Here is a 24343-nt window from a genome sequence, read left to right as displayed (position 1 = left end):
TATTCTTTATTGATTAATTTATCAACTATATAGGAGGTCAAATCTTAATAAAAGAGTCATCTTGGAGTAAACTTCTAATAAAACACAAAGCCTATGTATAAATATCCTTGCCAGTGATTAATTTTGCTAGGAAACACTTCTTCCCTCCCATTTCTAATGAGTATTTTCAATTTTAAATCATTGCCACCATTGTTTCAGGTATGCTTTAAAAACAAAAAAATTAAATTTTCCTTTCTGAGCAAATGAGGAAGTAGAATATTAACTTACTTAATCCTCAAGGCAATTTAATAATGTAGATGCTATTACCTCCATTTTACAGATAAGGAAACTGAGGTCCAGGTAGATTAAATAAATAGCCTGTCACAGAAACAAACAGGTGGAGGACCCAGAAAACCAACCCAAGTGGTATGCCTCCAGAATCTCTGTGCACTTTACATTAATGCTTGTATTAAGTTGTTTCAGCTATTTCTCATAGTGTTATTTCACATTTATTAAACATACCCAAACACACAAACAAAACCAGTCACTCTAACAATGCTAGTGCTTCACAGTTACCCAGGCACTTCCTCTCAAACCACTATACACCATATTCTCACTCAGAAAAAATAAAACCTAAGTTCAAACAGTTAAAGCAACTTCACTTTATCAAAATTTTTCACATTGATGAGTTCCCATTCTGATTCAAATACTTTGTCAAACCACCCTGTTCTACACTGATCAATTCACTGATTTTGTAGCCAAAGAAAAATGTTAATATACATTTGACTTTTAAATTTTGAAAGACACAAGAAAACACGATTAATCTGCTAGATAACCATAGAGCAAAAAGATTTCAGTGTTTCTCCTCCCTGCTTCACCACATTCTTTATCTATACAGACACACACACACACATAATGTTGGGGCAGAAAATAAAATGCATGGTCCAATAAAGCTTTTAGGTAAAGATTGAGGGAAGATTATTTTCTTCCTGGTCATTACAAAGGTATAGTTCATTGACACGAGACTACTAATGATACAAATAAACACATACATAACCAATAAGCATTTATTTGTCTCTGAGGACCAAACAATACTACCTCACTCAAGATATACTGACAAAACTGAAATACTGGACTTGGAAAGTTAAATAAGCAACACTTTTGTCTTCTTGTGAAATACGATCCTGCTAATCATTCAGACACTACCTTAATATGATACGTTGTAGAGCATCTAGGAAACTCCTAAAATTATTGGCACTCCCAAATTATTGTTAAACACTTGGAAAAGTGTGCTCTTCCCTCAAAGTATTTGAAAATACTTTAGAAACTATTTAACTGTCATTTTAAGTTGAAGCAGTATTTAAAGATAACAAGAAATACTGCTTTTTATAGGAGAAAGTGTTTTTAAAAACTAGAAATGTGAAATTATACATTTGAAAAGAAAATCTCAAAAGGCATATGAATTCAGTGCCTGCATTCACACAGCTTTCCCATCTTCAAGGTGAAGATAAAGATTTTAATTAGGTCCCTTGAAAACTGTTTTTAATGCTAAAATAAAAATTCCATCATTACTTTCTTTTCACATAGTACTCAGGATACCATGCCTAAAAATAGGATTTAAATTCATGATTAACATTGCAATAAAGAGTAGATAAATATAATGCAGGCCATACTGCACTCATTTAAGTGCATTTTAGCAAATAGGTTTTTAACATTAAGCATTCATTATTATACACATAGAGATGGGTTGTATATTTCATTTTCCCTCACTTGCTAATATTTTATAAAATCCAAAATGAAAAAAATACATATCTAAAGTTATTTATAATAACAAACATGCCATTACTGAAGAAATGCTCTAGGGTAATTATTGTATACGTAACAAACTGACTGAGTTCAATATTAAGAAGATATTTACATATATTCTCTCTCTCTCTTTTGAAGCATCTTTTCCATGTCTATACTTACCATAACACAAGATGAAGAGAATACAAGTGAGATTATTTTTAATCATTATCTGCTAGTCATTTTGGTAATTATTAAACTATCCTCAAATATAAAATTAATGTTAATAAGTAAGCAAAATGAAAAATTCATTTATCAAATGCATGTTCATTCAACTTGCAGCGCACAAATAATCGAAGTTTCTGTTAGATTTAATTCTGAAGCTGTGATTTGCAGGAGTCTTGTTTTCATGGTCAAGGTGACTTCTGGATATACCGAGTGAATCCTTACACAGAACTGCACCAAAGAGAAAACAACATGTGTCAACCCTGTGGGTGGAGGTGACACACAATTTAAAATGTCTAATTACACATTTCACCTTAGCTAAATGCCCTGGACGATGACATGATCTAATTGCAGATTAATGCATTATTTCCCTAGGCTACAAATGAAGCAGCTAGAGGAGATCTCACACTGATTCTCTAAGTAGTCCAAGGCTTATAGTAAGTACCTTTGCTCATCAAGTAAATATGAATAATCTTCCTGCACAGCACTGACTCCAAAATATAACTAAAATATTACTGGGCTTTGAAATATCACTAAGGATTGTTTTTGAAAATTGAATAGGTAAAAATAATCCCAGGTTAGGTACCCAAAGCAAACCAGGCTAATGAAAAATCAGATACACTGTCTTTACTCTTTTTGTTTCCTCCTTCATATTCCCTTACTTCTTTTTCTCCCTCTCCATTCCTTATTTTCTCATTTTCTTGAATTTTTAATGAAATATTAAAAAAAAAAACTTTTTTTCTTCTGGCAATGCCTATTTGGATCTTTTTAACTTCATACTGTGGTTTGAATTTTCAGCTTTCATCAAAATTTGTGCTTGCTGGATGCCTAAATTCTTTGAGACATTGCTTCTGGTGAATTATACCATTTGCCATGGTATAATTATACCATTCTCAGTACAATACCTCAATTATCTTTAAACTGGGAAAGACATTAGAATTTGATGATAATGATGCTGGTTCAGCCCATTCATAAATGTTATCTTAATACTCATTGATGTGCCACATTCTATGCTATGAATGAAAAGCTGAACACACTCCATGGAAGTTCCCCTAGGAGCCATAACAAAGAAATGTGTTGGGTGCAACCGTAGCACACGAGCAATATGTGCTCTGAGGAGGGAGTTGTTCATTCTGAGGTTGCTATAGATTGAATACTGTTATCATCCCAAATTTACATTTTAAATCCCTAGCTACCAATGTTATGGACTTAGGAGATGGGGCCTTTGGCCTTTGGGCCTTTGGGTGATTAGGTGATGAGGGTAGAACCCACCTGAATGATATTAGTGCCCTTATAAAAGACACTCCCTGACCCCACCCACCATGTGTGGACAGAGGGTGATGCCTGCCATTTGGTGATTTGTTGTAGCAGCACAAATGTGGAATTTTCTAGGCAAGAGTACTGGAGTGGGTTGCCATTTCCTTCTCCACCAAATGGACTAAGACAGGTGAAAACTTAGGCTGGAAAATTATATATCTTTTTCAGTTCTTCTCTAGATCAATCAATCCTATTACCACATTTAACTATTTTTTCTAATTTTCTCCAAACTTCCAATGATCTAGCCACATAACCTGTCTTCCAGAATCATTCATTCCTGCATCTATTTCTGCCACTCATCTTTATTGTGTGCTTACTATGTGGTTAAGGGCTAAGGTTGCAGAGATGAAAAAGAGAAGACTATTCAGCTTTCAGAGAGCCTAGGGGGTGAATTAAATTTAATATTTACCTAATTGTAATGATTAAGCATTAAGCATGACAAGTAAAAACAATTCTGTCCTCCTGATTTTGATATTTACAGTTAATTTTTCCTTTCTTTCATCTGATTCTGATTTGCTTTGTTTTCAATAGTTTGCTTATGAGAGAAAAAACTTACCTCAGAATGCATAATGTGATTCAGTAAATCTATAGTCTCTCCTTTGAGAAAACCACAAATGTTGATCTCCTTTCTGGATGGAGAAAGGAGTGTTCCTGAGAAATTTCCTACAGCAGTGGCCATTTTAAGGGACCGGAATCTACACAGTTTTCTTTATGTCATTGATTGAATTTTACCCTGGGATGAAAATGAATATAAGGAAATGTAGGAGTAGAATTTTGTGGGCCTAAAACCTGTATAAAAACAAACACACAAACCAAAAACTGTAGTCTAAGAATATTCCAGAAGTGCCAGTAAACTAATAATGACAATATTGCTTTTTGGTATAACTACTATACAGTGTTCATCTAAACCAAGCATGAGTCACGGCATTCTGACAATCCATGCCGAATTTGAAACAAACTGGAACTATAATTTATAGTACAATAGAACCTAAGTTGCAGGCACATGTAGTCCAGCCTCTTTAAATATTCTACAAATAATAGCTCAGAGAGGCACAACTGACAATGACCAGAGGCTGGATGATGAATCATCAAGTAGTTTAAGTAAAACCCTGCCTGATTAAATGCTTTGTTTTTAAACCACCTGCATCAGTGTCTGTTGTAGCAGGACAGATCAAATTGTTCTCGGGCTTTTTTCAAAAGAAACAGACAGGCTTACAAATGACAAGTTTTATCATATTATGAAACTGATGCCAAACTGAAATTCTGAGCATGGCGTAACTGCGATGATCTGTGTTTTGGCCCAGGATGGAGTGCCAGGCAATGCCAAATACAGGACTGATGTACATGATCACGCTTGTATGGCTTTGGCTTGTCGAGTTGTAATTGCATTTTGGTCTTCATGGCCTGGAGAATTCATTTTTCCTGCCTCACTTCAGGAGTCTCTTTTGTTTATCCCACCAACCAGTTACCAGATGCTGCATCGACGAAGCTAATTAGCAGAGTCTCCTTCGGAAGCTGGGGCTTGCTGAGTGTGGTCATTAGAACAGACAGAAGTGTAGAGGCTGGGGACATTCTGAATGACACAGAAGCTCCAGCAAGTGCTCTTGTAGCCAGACCACATGGCATACAGTGGCTGTGACTGCGCAATGGCAAAACGTCCACTCAGGTGAATACAAGACCTGGTCATTTTAATCTGTCTTTTACCATTATGCCAAATAGTGGGTTGACTAACTTGTTCATTGCACTGAGTCACAACTCAGACTAAAAAAGTCTTATTTTAATGTTAACTAGACATTTTGTTTAAACAGTTACAGACTGACATTACATATTAAACAATACATTTTAAGCTAGTCATCTCCCCTTTCCCTTGGAGTATCCTAATTACTTTAAAAATGTTATCTTATTAAAACCGACATTACTGTTGTCCTAAACCCTATTTAACATTACTTCTCATATGTTGTCTGTATTAGGACCCCAAATTATCACCAGGCTGTCATTTTACCTTATAACGGACTTTGTATCAATTCCTTGCTCATGTCCCTTCTCTACCTGCCACCTACATTGGTGGCTCCTGGAGGAACAGAGACAAAGATGCTTTCTAATTTATTCTTTTTATCACTAGAATTCAGCACAAATCCAGTAACAACTGCTTAATAAACCAATGAATGAAGTTCCTGGTCCCATAATATAATGACATATATATAACTAGGAGACAATATTTTATCCAAAAGAAAAATCTTTCTTTTATAAAAAAGAAAAGAAAAAATTAGATGTGAAGCTTTACTGTGATAACAATGGGACTATACTGCACTATAGGGCAAAGACTTAATCCATAGGCTGACAGTCTGGACTTCACTATTATTCTGGAAAAAATACACTACCCATTTACAGAGAGGATAACCTCACATTCCATTAAAAAACAATCACCTCCAAATAAGTAAAACATGTACTGGATGAAAAACTTTATCTCTTGATGTCCATGAGTGATGCTGTTTTATATTTAAAATTAAAAGATACAAAAACCCATCAATTCTCAAGACACTATTTATGGGTTGGTTCTTTGGTGATAGTGCAGTGGCTCCTCCATCTTGGTCTGAAAGTGAAAGTGAAAGTCGCTCAGTCATGTCTGACTCTTTGCGACCCCATGAACTATATAGTCCATGAAATTCTCCTGGCCAGAATACTGGAGTGTGTAGCCATCCCCTTCTCCAGGGACCTTCCTAACACAAGGATCGAACCCAGGTCTCCCACAGTGCAGGCAGATTCTTTACCAGCTGAGCCACAAGGAAAGACTATCTTGGTCAAAGCATCTAAATTTTCTGTTACATATGTTAGAGGGGGGAAAAAATGGCACCATTTTGTTCAATAATTCTATTAATTACAAGGACTCATCAGAAACTGTTTCCACTGTCTCCCCATCTATTTGCCATGAAGTGATGAGACTGGACGCCATAACCTTAGTTTTCTGAATGTTGAGCTTTAAGCCAACTTTTTCACTCTCCTCTTTCACTTTCATCAAGAGGCTCTTTAGTTCTTCTTCACTTTCTGTCATAAGGGTGGTGTCATCTGCATATCTGAGGTTATTGATATTTCTCCTGGCAATCTTGATTCCAGCTTGTGCTTCTTTAAGCCCAGTATTTCTCATGATTTACTCTGCATATAAGTTATAATAAGCAGGGAGACAATATACAGCCTTGACGTACTCCTTTTGCTGTTTGGAACCAGTCCATTGTTCCATGTCCAGTTCTAACTGTTGCTTCCTGACCTGCATACACATTTCTAAAGAGGCAGGTCAAGTGGTCTGGTATTCCCATCTCTTTTAGAATTTTCCACAGTTTATTGTGATCCACATAGTCAAAGGCTTTGGCATAGTCAATAAAGCAGAAATAGATGTTTTTCTGGAACTCTCTTGCTTTTTTGATGATCCAGCAGATGTTGGCAATTTGATCTTTGGTTCCTCTGCCTTTTCTAAAACCAGCTTGAAAATCTGGAAGTTCATGGTTCACATATAGCTGAAGCCTGGTTTGGAGAATTTTGGGCATTACATTACTAGCATGTGAGATAAGCACAATTATGTGGTAGTGTGAGCAGTCTTTGGCATTGCCTTTCTTTGGGATTAGAATGAAAACTGACCTTTTCCAGTCCTGTGGCCACTGCTGAATTTACCAAATTTGCTGACATATTGAGTGCAGCACTTTCACAGCATCATCTTTTAGGATTTGAAATAGCTCAGCTGGCTGACTTTATTTTTGGGGGCTCCAAAATCACTGCAGGTGGTGACTGCAGCCATGAAATTAACAGACGCTTACTCCTTGGGAGGAAAGTTATGACCAACCTAGACAGCATATTAAAAAGCAGAGACATTACTTTGCCAACAAAGGTCCATCTAGTCAAAGCTATTATTTTTCCAGTGGTCATGTATGGATGTGAGAGTTGGACTATAAAGAAAGATAAGGGCTAAAGAATTGATGCTTTTGAACTGTGGTGTTGGAGAAGACTCTTGAGAGTCCCTTGGACTGCAAGGAGATCCAACCAGTCCATCCTAAGGGAGAGTAGTCCTGGGTGTTCATTGGAAGGACTGATGCTGAAGCTGAAACCCCAATACTTTAGCCACCTGATGCAAAGAACTGACTCACTGGACAAGACCCTGATGCTGGGAAAGATTGAAGGCAAGAGGAGAAGGGGATGACAGAGGACGAGATGGTTGGATGGCATCGCCAACTCAATGGACATGAGTCTGGGTAAACTCCAGGAGTTGGTGATGGACAGGGAGGCCTGCCGTGCTGTGGTTCATGGGGTTGCAAATAGTCAGAGATAACTGAGCCACTGAACTGAACTGAACTAATCAGAAACTGTTAGATCCTAAATTTCACAGAATTTATATTATATTTATATATGTTATCATATTAGGAATATACTTCAGAAGGGGATAGTTTAATTGAAATATGGTGCATCCATTTAATGAAACACAGTAGTGTCAAAATTATAAAGTAGACTCATATGAATGCATACATTATTTACATCTTATATGACTGGTAAAATAGTAACTTGAAGAATATTATTAAAAAAACCCATTAATGTAAATGTATATTTACTTATCTATGTATTGTGAAAAGTATGAAAGGATTCACACCAAACTGACAATTTTAGTTACTTTTAGCAGATGTCATTCCAGAGAGGCTTTACATTTTTTCCTTTGTGTTTTTGAAATATCTGAGAGTTATGATTTCACAGAAAAATGTTGAAACATTTGTAACTTTTGAAAAAAATAATCTTATTCTGCTGCTAGGCACAAACACTGATTATAATATTCATTTACATGTTTTCTGTTCCTGTTCAAGTAGAGGCAAATTCATATCCCAAAGGTTTTTATGGTTCAGCTAATTCAGTGTAATTTAGGTTGCCCAGTCTCACCTCTGTGCCCTGTTCAGGCTAATGGGAGGGAAACTTCTTATCTATTGTCTCTAGAGCCTCTGTTTTTCTCAAATGCTTCCTTTTTGATATGAGGCATAAGCCTCAAAGGGAGATTTGAAAGCCTGATGTATTTTTACTCAGAAATGAATTTCCCTACCTGGTACCTTTAAATTCTCTTCTTTTAGAGATACTTATTTTTTGCTATAACCCATCTTAGATATTTTCCTTAGCAATCACTCAGAAACACCTGTCATTGTCAGTCAATTGTGGGAATATAGACACTTAAAAGTGAATTGTAAATGAAATGGTATTGTGATTGAAGTCTCTCAAACTGGGTATTATTTAAGGTTTTGAAAACTCAGCTATATTATTTTGTGACAACTCACACCTTCTAAACTCTCTTGGAACTATCTTGAAACCAATGGATACATTTAATTCATTATCATAGCTCTGCAAATATGACTTGGTATCATTTTAGGAAAATAAACTTTGCTTCACATTTATTATTAATGGTGACATCTTGACTATTCATACAATCTATTTATCAGTATTCCTCCAAGTATTCTGTACTTCCAAACATATCCTCTATAGGAAAACTATTAAGACATTCTTTCTAGTATTTTTATGTCTATGGTTCCAAAAATAACTGTTCCCATGTTAGCCCAGGGATATACCATGTCTTTCTTATTATCATAGTTCTTGGCTTGGAGAGGTCATAGCCAGTCACTAGCTGCTAGTATAAAGAAAATGACTGAATTAAGTGGGACTAAAAATGAGGTGACCTTATTTGAGAATCTGGAATTTTACAACTGATACACTTTAAGAGGCCCTGCTATCCACTCTAGGAAAAAGGGATTCTAATTTAAACTAGATAAGGAACATATATTTGAAGCACCAAACTGGAGATATCATCCCTTTAGTATCAGTGCATGCTATGGAAGCACCTCTCTGTGGAGGCTGTGCAAGTCTACGTCGGTCTGTGGACACTATCTGCTTTCGGCACAAGGAGCATGAAGGGAATGTATGCTACTTAAAATGCTAATACGCTCAGTCTAATTTAAAAGGTTCATAAGTCTATGAAAGTCTATGATAAGATGAATGGGAAATAAATCCTTGACCAGATTAAAATCTTGAAGAAACTGTCAGTCAAACACTACTTGTCATGCCTTGAGTTGATTAAATTCATATAATCTTATACATACATGAATATAATGAATGCAAATTTTACTCCATGAAGCCCAAATTAATAAACAGAATGAATATAACTTCATTTCATAGAATTATACAGAACAGATATAAAATGGCCTACAATTCAAGTATATTATATCTGTGGAATGTTTATCATTAATAACAGTATAGTTTCATTAAAATATGCATTATAAACTATGCTAAATACTGCAGGCATCATTAGTTTTCTGTCACAGTATATTATAAAATTTAAAAAGGCAGTAAGTAACCGGACACAAGTCTTTCTTACCAGCCAGCTGTTAATTTCTATATGAAATAATACATTCTCTAAATTACACTTTGACTAGGAATAAATACAGCAATATGACTAAACAAGAAAATTAAATATGTCATTAATTGTAGGAAATGTTATTCTATGACTAATTCCCTCATTTTAAGAGCCTTTAGTACAGTGAGTTGTGGTAATACTTACTTAAAAATTATCTGAGAAGTGCTCTTCTCATGTTTCTTAATTAAGTGGTTAAAATAATCTTTAAGACCTTTCATGTTTTATATTTGAATCCTTCTCTATCACTACTGTTAAATTTATTCATTTTTATATACAGGCTTTCTATGGCTCTTTAAAAGTTCCAAAAAAAAACTAACTTGAAAATTTTAGCTAATATTTTAAAACACTATTTGACTATGGGGGCTTTTTAAGATTAAAATATAAAGTACTTGTTAAGACTGCTTTGTTAAGACTGGTTTATACAAAAAAGACCTATGTTAACTTATCCATATAGGAGGAAGAGAAAAATAGCTCTACTGCTATCACTTTTAAGACAGTATTTCTTGCAGCAAGTCCAGGCTTTCCTACATTAGTGAAAATCACCCAAGCAGTTCTATAAAAAACACCAATAATTTTAATAAAACATAGAAACAAAAAAACAAACAAAATGGGTATCATTCTCTAAAGCCCCACCATCTATATGAACCCTTTCTGTGGCCTGTCAGCAGTGAGAAATTATTAGCCTCAGCAATAGTAATTTTAGCATGTATTTAAAATTTTAATCTCTTACTTTCACTTATGTGACTCTATTTTGCTTTTTAGATTCAAAGTTTTGCCAGACACTGTTTCATCTGGTTGAACTTGATAGTCTGTGTGAACAGTCCACGACTCTGACTAGAATTGTTTGGCTTGTTTCACAGAAAAGTCTCAATTCATCAGCCACCAGGTTTCCAATGCCAGGTCCTAGTGTATGATCCAGACTAAATGCGAGTGATGTTTCCTTCAAGAAAAGGACTTCGCCAGTGAGAAATCTCCAATGCAAACATTTCTTTCTGCTTTTTTTGGTATACTGTCACTTTGCCAAATTGCGTCCATAAGAGAAGATAAAGAATTGAGCAGTATACACAGACATACTCATCTAAACCACCTTCTTGAAGGTTAACTCCTAAACCTATAACATTCCTGCTGTTTGCCAGGAAACTAGGACTCCAGGGGAGAAGAGGAAGGAACCAAGCTGATGGGGAAAAGTAGCTGCAAATCTTTCAGAAATAGTGAAAACAGCAACAACATAAAAACCTTAAACCATTCGTAGCTAATAAGTAAGTGTGGTGAAACATTCTGGAAATAAAACTTGCAGAGTTCTTTTTTCAGTAGATGTAAATAATTTTTTATATCCTTTATGCTAAGAGGCAGACTCAAATAAATATTTCTTTTCTATGTTTCGATCAAAGCCAGGGCTTTTGTTTGTTCACCCTAAAGCAGAGATATTCTAGCTAAGAATTTAATGACTTTCCAGTTTGGTGAGTAAATGTATCATTAAACAAGTACTTACTACATATTTATTGTAAGATGTTATGGGCACTATTAGAGTTACTGAGTCTAAGGTTTTTAAGGGTAGGTCCTCAGATGGTAAAGAATCTGCCTGAAATGCAGGAAACCTGGTTTGATACCTGGGTCGGCAAAATCCCCTGAAGAAGGGAATGGCTACCCACTCCAACATTCTTGCCTGGAGAATTCCATAGACAGAGGAGCCTGGTGGGTTACAGTCCATGGTATCGCAAAGAGCTGGACATGACTAAGCAATTAATGCAAACACACACACACACCAGTTTTATAAATACAAGCTTTTACCCTTTAAGTATTACTAGATACAGAAACTTTGCGTTCCTTTTCCTACTTTGTCTCCAGTGAGGATATACCTGGCACATACAAGACACCCAGAAAATTCTTGCAGAAGGAATAAATGTGTCCCCTCCTTGTAAGAGAGAGAACCTTTTGGGAATTTTTTTTTTCTTCAGATTTTAAACATTTTTAAAAGAACATTTTACTGAAAAATACATGGAAACATTTTTATGTTAGAATTCTCTAATATGTAAATATACAGAATTCTCTAATATGTAAATGGAAATCTGCTGTAACATGATATACCCGACTTATAGCCTAAAAGCTTTTTATGGATATGACTACTTTAAAAAGGAAAAAGCTTCTGAGTTTCTCTTTGAAGAAGCCCAGTGGTGATATTCAAGAGGAAGTCACCTATGTTGAGCTCTATTTCTTCTATTCCTCCTCCTATCTTCTCCCACAAGGCTAAGAAATATTAGAAAAAATAGAAAAGCCAAAGAAGCCTGTGTCCAGTTCAGGTGGGATACGGCTGTGGGGAGTGAGCCAAGGGCTGAGGAGGGCGGAAAGGCACAATCACCCATCATTTACTCTCTCTTCCCAAACAGAAGTGATTGCCATTAATATCACTAGATTTGTGCCCAAACCCACATTATCAGCAAAGCACAATGCTAATGTGACTAGATGATCACCGAAGACATGTCTTCAAATGTGTTTCACATAAGCACTGCTGATCTCATTTCCTGAACAGAGGGCGGGGGGTCTTGCTGGGTAACACCTGCCTAAGCACATCACCAAATAACCACAAATTGTGCCAACTAAAAAGGAAAAATCGATCACCACGTAACACACAATTTAGACATGTAAGACTATATATGTATGTACACATATGGATAATATACGCATATCATATGAAATAGTCTTTTACATTATGAAACAAATCCAACAGCTATATTGCTGTGCTATTTCCAAATTCCTTTTTCTCTCATACATGTCCGTGGCTGAGCAATCTTTTTTTTTTATCTCTATTTTTTTAAAATTTTATTTAGTTATTTTTTTTTTCCAGTGGGTTTTGTCATACATTGATATGAATCAGCCATAGTGAGCAACCTTTTTAACTTGCTTTACTGAGAAACTGTCAAAGGAGAATTAATATGGTGGTGATGAACTAATGAAGTGATGAAAGCTGTCATTTTTCATTATTCTTCATGTACATATAACCAGATTTTGGCATACAGAAACATAAATTGCCGTGAAAATTTTATTTTGAATTTGAGTAGTGACTATAACATATTAAGCTTCCCTAAAACTCTGCAGATTCCTTGGACTAATCCACTAATCTAACTTGACACATTAAGGTTTTTGAATGCTACTGATTTACCAAAGGCTTCATGAGTCATAGCCTTTTTCTTTAGGAAAACTGTATTTGAAAAATAAAATTGAGCTCCAAGCAACCATCCCCAAATTTTCTGTTGTACACTAATTTTGTCCGATTAAATTTTACCTGAAGAAAGTGGAACATTAATGAAACTTGGAAATATGTTTTACATTGTTCTTATGATATTTGACCTCTATAAAATAAAAAGAAGCCTCAAAAATAAAGAGAAACAATGTGTTAACAGAGAAAAGAAATCAGCCAAAAGACTTAACATTACTCATGATTGTCCTTACCTGCACTGAGGACAGATATAATAAAGCAAATTAGCTTCAACTAGATTTCAAAAAAAATATTAAAAATATTTGCTGAGAAATGACAGTACAGAAATTGTGTTAAGCTCTGACAACTAGCATTCAAGGACTTCTCATTAAGGTGGAGAGATGTCAAAAGCTACTTAATATAGCTATCTATATCCATATTATAGATTTATATATGTTAATATCCTCAGTTCAGTTCAGTTCAGTCGCTCAGTCGTGTCCGACTCTTTGCGACCCCATGAATCACAGCACGCCAGGCCTCCCTGTTCATCACCAACTCCCGGAGTTTACTCAAACTCATGTCCATCGAGTCGGTGATGCCATCCAACCATCTCATCCTGTGTCGTCCCCTTGTCCTCCTGCCTTCAATCCCTCCCAGCATCAGGGTCTTTTCAAATGAGTCAGTTCTTTGCATCAGGTGGCCAAAGTATTGGAGTTTCACCTTTAGCATCAGGCCTCCCTTACTAAAGGAGCCAAAACTAAATAATCGATGGATACTGGGATTAGTAAAATTTCAGGGGCTTCCCTGGTAGCTCAGCTGGTAAAGAATCCACCTGCAATGCAGGAGACCCCTGTTCGATTCCTGGGTCGGGAATTTGCCCTGGAGAAGGGATAGACTAAGCACTCCATTATTCTTGGGTTTCCCTGGTGGCTCAGATGGTAAAGAATCTGCCTGCAGTGCGGGAGACTTGGGTTTGATCCCAGATTTGGGAAGATCCCCTGGAGGAGGGCATGGCCAACTACACAAGCATTCTTGCCTGGAAAATCCCATGGACAGAGGAGCCTGGCCAGCTACAGTACATGTGGTTACAAAGGGTCGGACATGACTGAGCGACTAAACACACAGCAAGATTTCAGGAAGGAAGTAGACATTGATCTGGACTTTCAAGATAACAACAGAAGAAATACTAAAAATGACAGTCATTTGACCATCACTGCCTTCTACTTTTAATTTCAGGGTTGCAGGAGACTGTTGTAAGATGTTTATATCATGCTTGTAATAATTAATAATAACCTCTTTCTGAACACTTGTTACCAAGTCATATTTGCGATACTCTTAGTTAAGTGCAGAAAGTGAATCCAGGGTTCCTATTTCTTTCATGTACCTGTGTGGCAGTTGGTTTAGGCTGGAGTTAGTTTCTCCTAGAGGAAAGGGACTGGATTAAGTATCTGGAGATCCTTCCAGCTGTGTAATTATTTTGTATCGATTTTAATTATCCACAAAGCACGAAACTGCTGAAAGCTCTGATTCCAAAGCTACTACCTAAATGTTCCAGAGTCCTATCCTTTCCCCTGCTAATTCAGTTCCCCTGTCTCTACAGGAAAATTAATGCTGCAGATAAAGCTTTAGGTAGCATTTGTCTTTTAACAGTGAAAATAAAGAACTTAAATCTCTAACAGTAAGATTTAAGTTTAGAAGCTTACTGTGTAAGTTCAAAAGGTGACTTTGATCCCAGGTGTCTAGAAAAACAAGAATATGAAAAGCCACATTCTCTTTAATAACACACAGTTCACATTTACATTTAAATGAAATATCCTTTGAAATGCTTTCTTTTACATCAAACTGTTCAACAGCTAACTTTATAAAGTAGGTTTTTCTCTCTTTTTTTTTTTAACCTAGTTAGAAGTTTCTCACCACGGTAAGAAATTCAGCAGTATCATAGATCTTAAGGCATTCCATATGTTGTTGTCATTCTTTACTTGCTCAGTCGTATCCAACTCTCTTGCAACCCCATGGACTGTAGCCTATCAGGTCTTCTGTCTATGGAATTCTCCAGGTAAGAATACTGGAGTGGGTTGCCATTTCCTTCTCCAGGAGATCTTCCTGACCCAGGGATTGAACCTGCATCTCCTGCACTGGCAGGCGGATTCTTTATCTACTGAGCCCCCAGGGAAGCCCACAGATGTCTACATCATTCAGCAACTGCATGATGGATACTCTCCTGAAGCAACAGATGCTTACACACAAAACATTCTTTTTCTTCCCTAAAAATTCTGAAATCTACCAAGAATAGCATTAGCCAAAATATTATTTCATTTTAGTGATTCTTCAGTAAGGTATCCTTGATTTTTGGCAATTTCTAATCCACTCATTTGTTTTATCATCATTAAGATCTACAAAAACAACCTGGGTATGAGCTACACAAAGATAGCAGCTGTTCCCATAATGTTACTGTGGCAGAGTTACACCGTCTGGATAGCTTAGATTTATGCCTCTGGTCCAATCTGTCAGCTTCTTTCAAAATTATTTTTTAATTTGTGTTATGAGTAAATCATGAATGATGAGTCACAGGACTTCATAACATTTACTTTATTGATGAACTATTCTTTTCTATAATTTAGTATGCCTGGCATGCTTCTGTGTATGTGTATTGTGTGTACATTTTAGGGCCTTTTTTTTTTTAATCTCCTTGCACCTGTGCAAATAGATGGAGGGTCATTTTCCTAGGTGTTATGTCCATAGAAGTCACAGAGTAAAAAAGGCATTATAATAGCAACGGAACACTCCAGAAGTAAATCTAGTGAACTGTGGCTAATTCCTAGTTTATGGTGAGGCTGCCTTATCAGTGGAGCCACATTTCTCAATTCCTTTTCCACAGTTAGCTTTATCCTGTTAAACTTCATCCCAGAGAGAAGGCTGAGTCTTCAGACATGGCTGACTGAGCACCAGCATGGTTAGGACTTACTTCTTGATGGCTCTGATGTTATACATTGGTTTTGTTCTATTTTCCTAAAGAACAGTGACAAAGGAGAAACAAATAGAAGGAAAAGACGGAAAGGAAGAGTGAGGAGAGAGATGCCAACAGTTCAGTTGCTGGAAGAATGGCAGAAAGAAAGAAGAAAAGACAGGAGTGCAAAAATGATTTTTAGTCCTTGCTCTGATTCTTTCAATTAAAGTTCAAAGACTCCCAGTTCCAAATCTTTATATCTACTGTCAACTGCCTCACCTTCACATCCCCTCACACGGTCAGTGTCACATTAGCACCATAAAATTATGATCTCAGCAATCCCAGTCACATCCAGTAACTGGAAAATCACATCTAATTACCCTCAATAGCATTCAATATAGGTACTAGAGAGCATTAGCTTTCAGAGAACCAATAATTAGCTGGGTAGTTCTTTTTTATCAACATTTTTATGATTTATTTTATTCTGAATAATGTTTCAGCATCAGAGGACTGCAGAATTTTCCAGAAAATAAGGCTTTTTGTTTAAAAGATTCTGAAGGAGGATGAGAATTTATCTCTAACTCCTTAGAAGATGGCATAAAAACACTTTATCTTTTAATTCCAGTTTGAAGGTGAGAAGCTGCTCATAAAGGAAGAAGGCTATTCTATTCAAGTAATTGTTCAGCACAACTTACCTTAATTTACTTGTCTTTATAATATAACCACAACTCTCTTGCATGCATCATGATGGTTCGTCCAAAACAAGTACTAAAAATATTACTACTAATTATATTTCTGTGATAATCCTCTATGTAATTCCAATAACTTCTTTCATTATTGTTTGTTCTAGGATAAATATCTCATTTATTTTCAAATTATAATATTTAAAAGCCCCAAATGCATCCTCTCAAGAAGTAAATAGTTGGTAACAGAATAAAGAAGGGTATCAAAGCATTCTTATTGTTCTTTCCCTTTTCCAAAAGTCTAAATGAGTCATACCCATAGCTCCAGAATCAAAGACTCTTGGAGATGAAGTCCAAACTATAATATAGTCACAACATAATATACCACTCAAGTTGGTCCCCCTCAGCTTGACTAAACTTTATACAGCTATCTTACTGACTCGAAGCTATCTTTGAAGCTATAACTCAATGTTATTGTCCCTTTATCTCTCTTTTACTACTTGTATCAAGCGTGCACACAGTCCAACTCTTTGTGACCCCATGGACTGGAGCCCGCCAGGCTTTTCTGTCCATGGGATTTCCCAGACAAAAATACTGGAGTGGGTTGCCATTTCCTTCTCCATGGGATTTTCCTGATCCAGAGATCGAAATTCCATCTTTTGTGTCTCCTGCATAGGCAGGCAGGTTTTTTATTTTATTTTTTACCATTGGTGCCCTCTGGGAAGTCCTTTAGAAAATATATCATTGTAAAATCTTTCTCTGCTCCTGTGAAACGTAAATATCTTTAAAAGGTCCTTGCCAGTTTACAATCCAGAAATGACCTGAAAGTCAACCCTTCGAAATCTAAACATCCAGGAAGACAGTTGTTCAGTTGCTAAGTCATGTCTGACTCTTTGTCACCCCATGGACTGTAGGAAGACAGTAACTGTATCTTTCTGTTTCTATAGAAAGGTAAGTTGCTAAATTGCTTCAGTTGTGTCCAACTCTTGGCGACCCTGTGGACTGTAGCCCCTCAGGCTTTCTATGTCCATGGGATTCTCCAGGCAGGAATACTGGAGTGGGCTGCCATGCCCTCATCCAGGGGATCTTCCCAACCCAGGGATCGAACAGGAGTCTCTTACATCTCCTGCATTGTCAGGTGGGTTCTTTACCACTGGTGCCACCTGGAGAAATCCAATTCGCAAACAAAGGTGGGTTGAGAGACTTCTACCCCACCTCTTTAAAACTTTCCTGCCCTTTGTTTTCCTTGGATTAGAGCTCAGATTGAGACTGGCCTCTCTCTCCTGTTGCCATAGCTTTGAATTAGGCTTGCTTATGAAAAGATCCCAGACTGGGTTTCCCTCAGAGAAAATTATTTTCCACATCCACTAATAAAGAATTAACATTTATTATTACTTAGTAAACACAAAGGGCTTCCCTGGTGGCTCAGATGGTAAAGAATCTGCCTATAACGCTGGAGATCTGGATTTGATCTCTGGATGGGGAAGATCCCCTGGAGAAGGAAATGGCTACAAGCTCCAGTATTCCTGCCTGCAGAATTCCATGGACAGAGGAGCCTGGCAGGCTACAGTTCGTGGGGTCACAAAGAGACATGACTGAGCAACTAACACACACACACACACACACACACGAGACACGAAAGTTGGAAGAGACCCTAATGCCGGGAAAGACAGGGCAAGAGAGAACAGCCGACAGGCTTTAGAGCAACTTTCACGAATGATGTGACCACTGCCACCCAGGAGATGAGATGTTTCTGGTGTCATCATAGGAAAGCCTAATCCCCCCATTCCTGTCCGGCTGTTCAGAGACAGAATTCAAATCATCTAGGTCCAGAATGTGCCATCTTTACATCTTACATTTTAAATTTATCTGAGGTTCAATTTTAGTGTTGTTTTTTTGTCTTAATTCTTCCTGCCCTTAATTCACTGGAAAAGGAACCAAATCTAAATTTAAAAGTCAGGCATGATTTCTATGGCATACAAGCCAGAGTATGGTCCTTTGGTCTTTCATGGCTTGGTTACCAACATGTGATATGACTTGTTAGAATTCACAGATTCAAGATACTCTTTCCCTCCGAGAAGGCAGGCTTCCTGCAGTTGTTCCTTGCCCTCATACTATTCTCTAGTTGTATATCAGCTTCAGAGGAAGGCTTCCATTCTTTCTGCAGTAAACTTCACTGTGTGTGCCCAGATGCTCAGTCGTGTCCGACTCTTTGCGACCCCATGGACTGTAGCCCTCCAGGCTGCTCTATCCATGGGACTCTCCAGGCAAGAATAATGGAGTGGGTTGCCATTCCCTTCTCCAGGGGATCTTTCTGACCCAAGGATTGAACCTGCATCTCTTATATCTCCTGCATTAGCAGGCAGGTTCTTTACCACTAGCACCACGTGGGAAGTCTCAGTGTACCTTTTTGAAAAACAGGTCATGTTAATATTTAATTATAAACATATTTAGCTCTTTAGATTTCTCACTTCAATATCTAGCTTTTTCTTTTCCTTACCACATAAGCAATTAACCCATGTTTTGACTGGGTGACAGATTTTTAATTCCAGATGTGAGATAAAACCAGTGGTTTTAATATCTTAATTTCTGTTTGTTCAGATGACTCCTAGGACTTTCACAAATGAAGTGTATTGATACTGATTTTGTGTCAGGCAGTCAAGTTAGCAACAACACTAGAAAGAGATATACTACTGCTTTTTCTCATCCCAAAGCAGTGTCCTGAAGAGCAAACATTTTATAAATTTTATTCAAACCTATTTACTCAATCAAAATGTATTCAAGTTTCTTTCACTGGAGAAACCATGGCCAATAAGACACGTAAACTGTTTCCCTTATTGATTACCCTCAATTTCTTCTAATAAATTTCCTGTTTCTGGAAAGAATCAAACACAAATCAGACACATTTCTTTAAATCTTAATTCCATCCCTTCTCATCTCTTGTTTTTTCCTCTTGAAGATGCAAAACAAGCTTTTAAAAAGAAAATTTGCCTTATAGATATTTTAAAAAATTTCTGTGAAGGAAGTTTATGAGAGAGTATTTATAAAGTATTAAACTATCCCTAAAGTGGATTGTCTCCCAGGGGATCCAAAACATGAGGTGGAGAATGTTTGACCTGTTCTACTGTTCCAAATGGAATCTGTACTAGAAAAACTGTAATATACTTTCCCATGGTCTGAACTTGACAAATGGTTTACATGGCAAAGAAATGGTTCCTCAGGAAACAGGATATTTAAATTTAAATAAAAATAAATTTTAAATTGCTGGATTCAAGGATTTAGAAGCCATAAGAATAATTTTCTTGAACTACTCTTGATGCATATGACAAAATTTTTATTTATCAAGTTATATGTAGTTTTTTCCAATCTTTTTCACTTTCCCTCCCTGAACCTTAGTCTTCTTTCTTCAAGTCACAGTTTCTTTGAGGCTCTATAGCTCAACCAACAAATTCTTTTGAGAACAGTCAAACTCACAGAAGTTGACACACTGGGGTCAAGATTGCTCCAAAATTCATCACACAGATTCACTTAAACTATATGCAACTCAACCCTGGAGTATAAAATAAGATGGTAGAGAGAGATGAGTAAATTATATATGACCTACATGTATCTTTATAGGCATATCCTTAATGTAGAGAAAAGTTAAAAATATTATTGAACTTGATTGGTTAAAGAATTTCCACAAAAATCAAACAATTTCCAATGATACCAAGAGGGATGCCTGATAACCTTTATAATTATCAAAGTCTTGATAAGATATTTGTTTTACGTAGAATTTAAAAAATATATATTTTTACATGAGCAAGACTTTCTCAATTTTGTGTTTCAGAAGGCTTTAAGAGTTTGTTAGCCTATAATTGGAGTAAGGAAATAAAATGAATCAGTTTTAATAGAAAAACTGTTTTAGCAGAATTCAATGAACTGCCTCTTATGCCAGTGAATAAAATGTATAACTTTGTATAATCTTTGATTTATATTGATAAGAATTGATAGAAGTTAAATTAGAACTAAATAGAGTTCTCATATTGTTCCCTAATGGCAACTGGAAAAAAAAATGAAAACAGTCAGATTAAAAAAAAAATAAATGGTAGCTATAAAATTGAACAAAATGTGATTTCCATGTGCTGTTAATATTTACACAAAATTTCACATAGTAAACTTAACTTGAAGTGGATTTTCCTTTTCAAATAAAATTGAAATCAAAATATTTTAAACTGACAGCTTAATTATAAATCACATTACCACAGGGATCCTTTTAAAATTAGTATGTTTGTAAGAGTAGGCAATCTGGGGGACAAAAATAGCTTTGCAAGTGTTTTAAAACAAACACAACTGACATTTAATATAATCTTATGAGATAAATAAAAAATAGTGACATACCTCCCACGAATACATGGGAGGAAACTGAGGTACAGAAGCATAAAAAAGCAGGCACATATTCTCCTAGTTGCCACTGTCAAGCTAGTATACAACTACTACAATTACTTTCTCATTAGAGGAATCATTATGCTAATAAACAAATAAATAATATAAGAGGAAACCTAACCCAACTCTAAAATTTGGATATTCAGATTAAATTCTTAAGATATTATAGATTTGGAAGAGGAATCAAGTTCGGCCTCTCTCAATTTCACAAACGGGGACATAAATCAAAATACTACTAAGTAAAAAGAAAAAAAAAGAGACATCTGCTTCATTGACTAGTCTAAAACCTTTCACTCTATGGAGCACAACAAACTGGAAAATTCTGAAAGAGATGGGAACACCAGACACTTTACCTGCCTCCTGAGAAACCTCTATGCGGGTCAAGAAGGAACAGCTAGAACTGGACATGGAAGATGGACTGGTTCAAAATTGGGAAAGGAGTACGTCAAGGCTGTATATTGTCACCCTGCTTATTTAACTTATAGGCAGAGTACATCACGAGAAATGCCAGGCTACATGAATCACAAGCTGGAATGAAGATTGCCCGGAAAAATATCAATAACTTCATATATGCAGATACCACGCTTAGGGCAGAAAGCCAGGAAGAATTAAAGAGCTTCTTGATAAAGTGAAAGAAGAGAGTGAAAAGGCTGGCTTAAAACTCAACATCCAAAACACTAAGATCAAGGCATCTGGTCCCATCACTTCATGGCAAATAGATGGGGGAAAAATGGAAATAGTGACAGACTTTATTTTCTTGGTCTCCAAAATCACTGCAGTGACTGCAGCCATGAAATTAAAAGATGCTTGCTCCTCAGAAGAAAAGCTTTGACAAACTTAGACAGCATATTAAAAAGCAGAGACATCACTCCAACAAAGGTTCATAAAGTCAAAGCTATGGTCTTTCCAAGTAATCACTAATAGACATAAGAGTTGAACCATAAAGAAAGCTGAGAGCCGAAGAATTGATGGTTTTGAATTGTGGTGTTGGAGAAGATTCTCCAGAATCCCTTGTACATCAAGGAGATCAAACTAGTCAGTCCTAAAGGAAACTAACCCTGAATATTCATCGGAAGGACCAATGCTGAAGCTGAAGCTCCAAAAAATACTTAAGGCCACTTGATGCAAAGAGCCAACTCACTGGAAAAGACTCTGATGCTGGGAAGGACTATGGGCAGGAGTAGAAGCGGGTGACAGGATGAAATGGTTGGATGGCATCACCGACTCAATGGACACGAGTTTGAGCAAACTCCAAGAGTGAAGGACAGGGAAGCCTGGCGTGCTGAGCCCACGGGACCTCAAAGAATCAGACACGACCGAGTGGCTGAACAAGGACAGCAAACACACTCACTCAGACATGATACTGTCCATAGAACCATCTTTGTCAAGCCATGTCAGATTTTGTGAGTTCCTACGGAAAGTGGCTCCAGGGCTCGTCCTACATGAATGGAGAGGTGGCTCCAGAAAATAAACTCTGCTTCTACCAACATTACCTCTCCAGAAAGCTCAGTTCTCTTTTTGGTTAGTTTAGGGCAGCCACTGCAGGACAGGCACACTTTGCCCCCAAGAGCTCCTCCCTAGTAAAAGGCAGCATGAGATAAATCAGCCTACTTCTACTGACAGAAAGAAGGTGCCAACAAGAGACACAGAGCAAGTGAAGTTGGTACAAGTCTGTTAGAATTCTCAAAGCAAAACTGGGAAATTAACTCCCAAGACTAACAACAAACAAGCCTCATGCTCATGCACTCACTTCTATGGCACCGACTGGAATTCTCAAGACACGGGCTGAAGTCCTCGTTTCCATGTGCAGAAGCAAGTTCCAACTGGGATCTTAGTTCAAATCTGTCTTGCACTACGACTTATGCTGTGGCTTTACTTGTTGATCACTTTAGCCTTCAGTCAATGAAGAGATAAACTGAGCTCAATAGGTCAAAAGCTGGTTGTATCACTTACATCTCCTGACTGCTCAGTCCTCTATGGTTGGATTAGGGAGGCCATCTGCACCCCTGCAAGAGCTCTTCTCTCTCCTACAGAGAGATAAACATCAGATCAACTGGCCCACCTCTATGGCAGAAAGTAGGTGCCAGCTCTACAGCATAACTAAGTTCACAGTCTTAGAAAATATCTTCATTCTGTCCTTTAGCCTATAATAGTAACAGAGATCTCAAGCACCTTTCCCAAATCTAGTGACCGTTTTAGGCTTCACAGCTTAGTGCTATTTCTAAAAGTTTCTTAGTCATTAGCTCTATTTCCCCCAATTCCTGACTTTTTTGTCTTCTATGTTAATTTGTCTTTAACTTCTCACCTCCCTACTCCCAGGCTAGCATCTGGTCTTGTTTGAAAATGTTTTCTGATAAATTTCCATTGTATTTTTCCTTTCACCCATGCCTCCAGTTTTCCTATATCAGCTTTCTTTATAGGATTTAGTTCCTTTTACAAATAGGTATACCTAATATGTCTCTCTCTGAATTATCAATGAGTACCTGTAAGTCAGCATAAAGCTGTACATATTTAGATCAATGAAACCAGCTTATCATAAAAATAACCTTGCATGAAAACTGGGTTTCTAAAGCATCCCAAAAAATTGCTGGAGTTCAGCATACAGTTAGGGCCCAAAAGCAGCCTGGTGATGACAGAAGCAAGTTCCACTCAACTCAGTAGTGGTAAGGACAGAAGTGGTCACATAAGAGTACATGAGAGGTCAGAAAAGAGAGAAATTTTCTGGATGGGTGGTGATGGACAAAAACGAGAGGCTTTGGGAGCCTTAGCCGTGGCATGGAGAACACGTGGGTTCTGAGGGGCTGCTATAGTATTGACCTCATTTAGGAGATGAGACTCAGAAATATGAAACTTGGGTAATGAACAAGCAGCAAGCATCTGTATATTGCTTAAAAAAATCCCTGTGCTGGGGGGTGAGAGGAAGGCTCAGGAGGGAGGGGGTATATGTATACTTACCGCTGAGTCACCGCACTGTAAATTAGAAGCCAGCACAGCACTTAAAACGATCCTCCTCCAATCAAAAGGGAAATTCCTGCGACACTGAAGATGTATCAATGTTTTCCTACAAATGAATCAGTGTTTAGCACATCTGTGCTATAGAATCACATATTAAACTTTCCATTTGAATGAAGATATAGCATTTACTAAGAGAGTATTATACCTAACATGTTAAATTTGTGCACTTCTGTTTATAATAGTCAGGACATGGAAGCAACCTAGATGCCTATCAGCAGACAAATGGATAAGGAAGCTGTGGTACATATACACCATGGAATATTACTCAGCCATTAAAAAGAATTCATTTGAATCAGTTCTAATGAGATGAATGAAACTGGAGCCCATTATACAGAGTGGAG

At 37.0% G+C, this 24343-nt stretch overlaps 1 protein-coding gene across 2 annotated transcripts in view; it reads right to left on the bottom strand.

Moving 5' to 3' along the window:
• Positions 1 to 24343, bottom strand: part of SYT1 (synaptotagmin 1) — a 580172-nt gene that overhangs the window by 489155 nt on the left and 66674 nt on the right. The window contains exon 1 of one of the 2 annotated variants that reach the window (XM_065934136.1): positions 23943 to 23972. The exons of the other annotated variant lie outside the window; for it this stretch is intronic. The gene's annotated coding sequence lies outside the window, so the exon portion shown is untranslated. Of the gene's footprint in view, positions 1 to 23942; positions 23973 to 24343 lie in introns of those variants that run through there. 2 annotated transcript variants of the gene reach the window in all.

Source organism: Muntiacus reevesi, chromosome 4 (genome assembly GCF_963930625.1).
Source record: "Muntiacus reevesi chromosome 4, mMunRee1.1, whole genome shotgun sequence".
NCBI lineage: Eukaryota > Metazoa > Chordata > Mammalia > Artiodactyla > Cervidae > Muntiacus > Muntiacus reevesi.
Note: the sequence above shows the minus strand (reverse complement) of the source record. Positions and strands in the feature narration are given on the sequence as shown.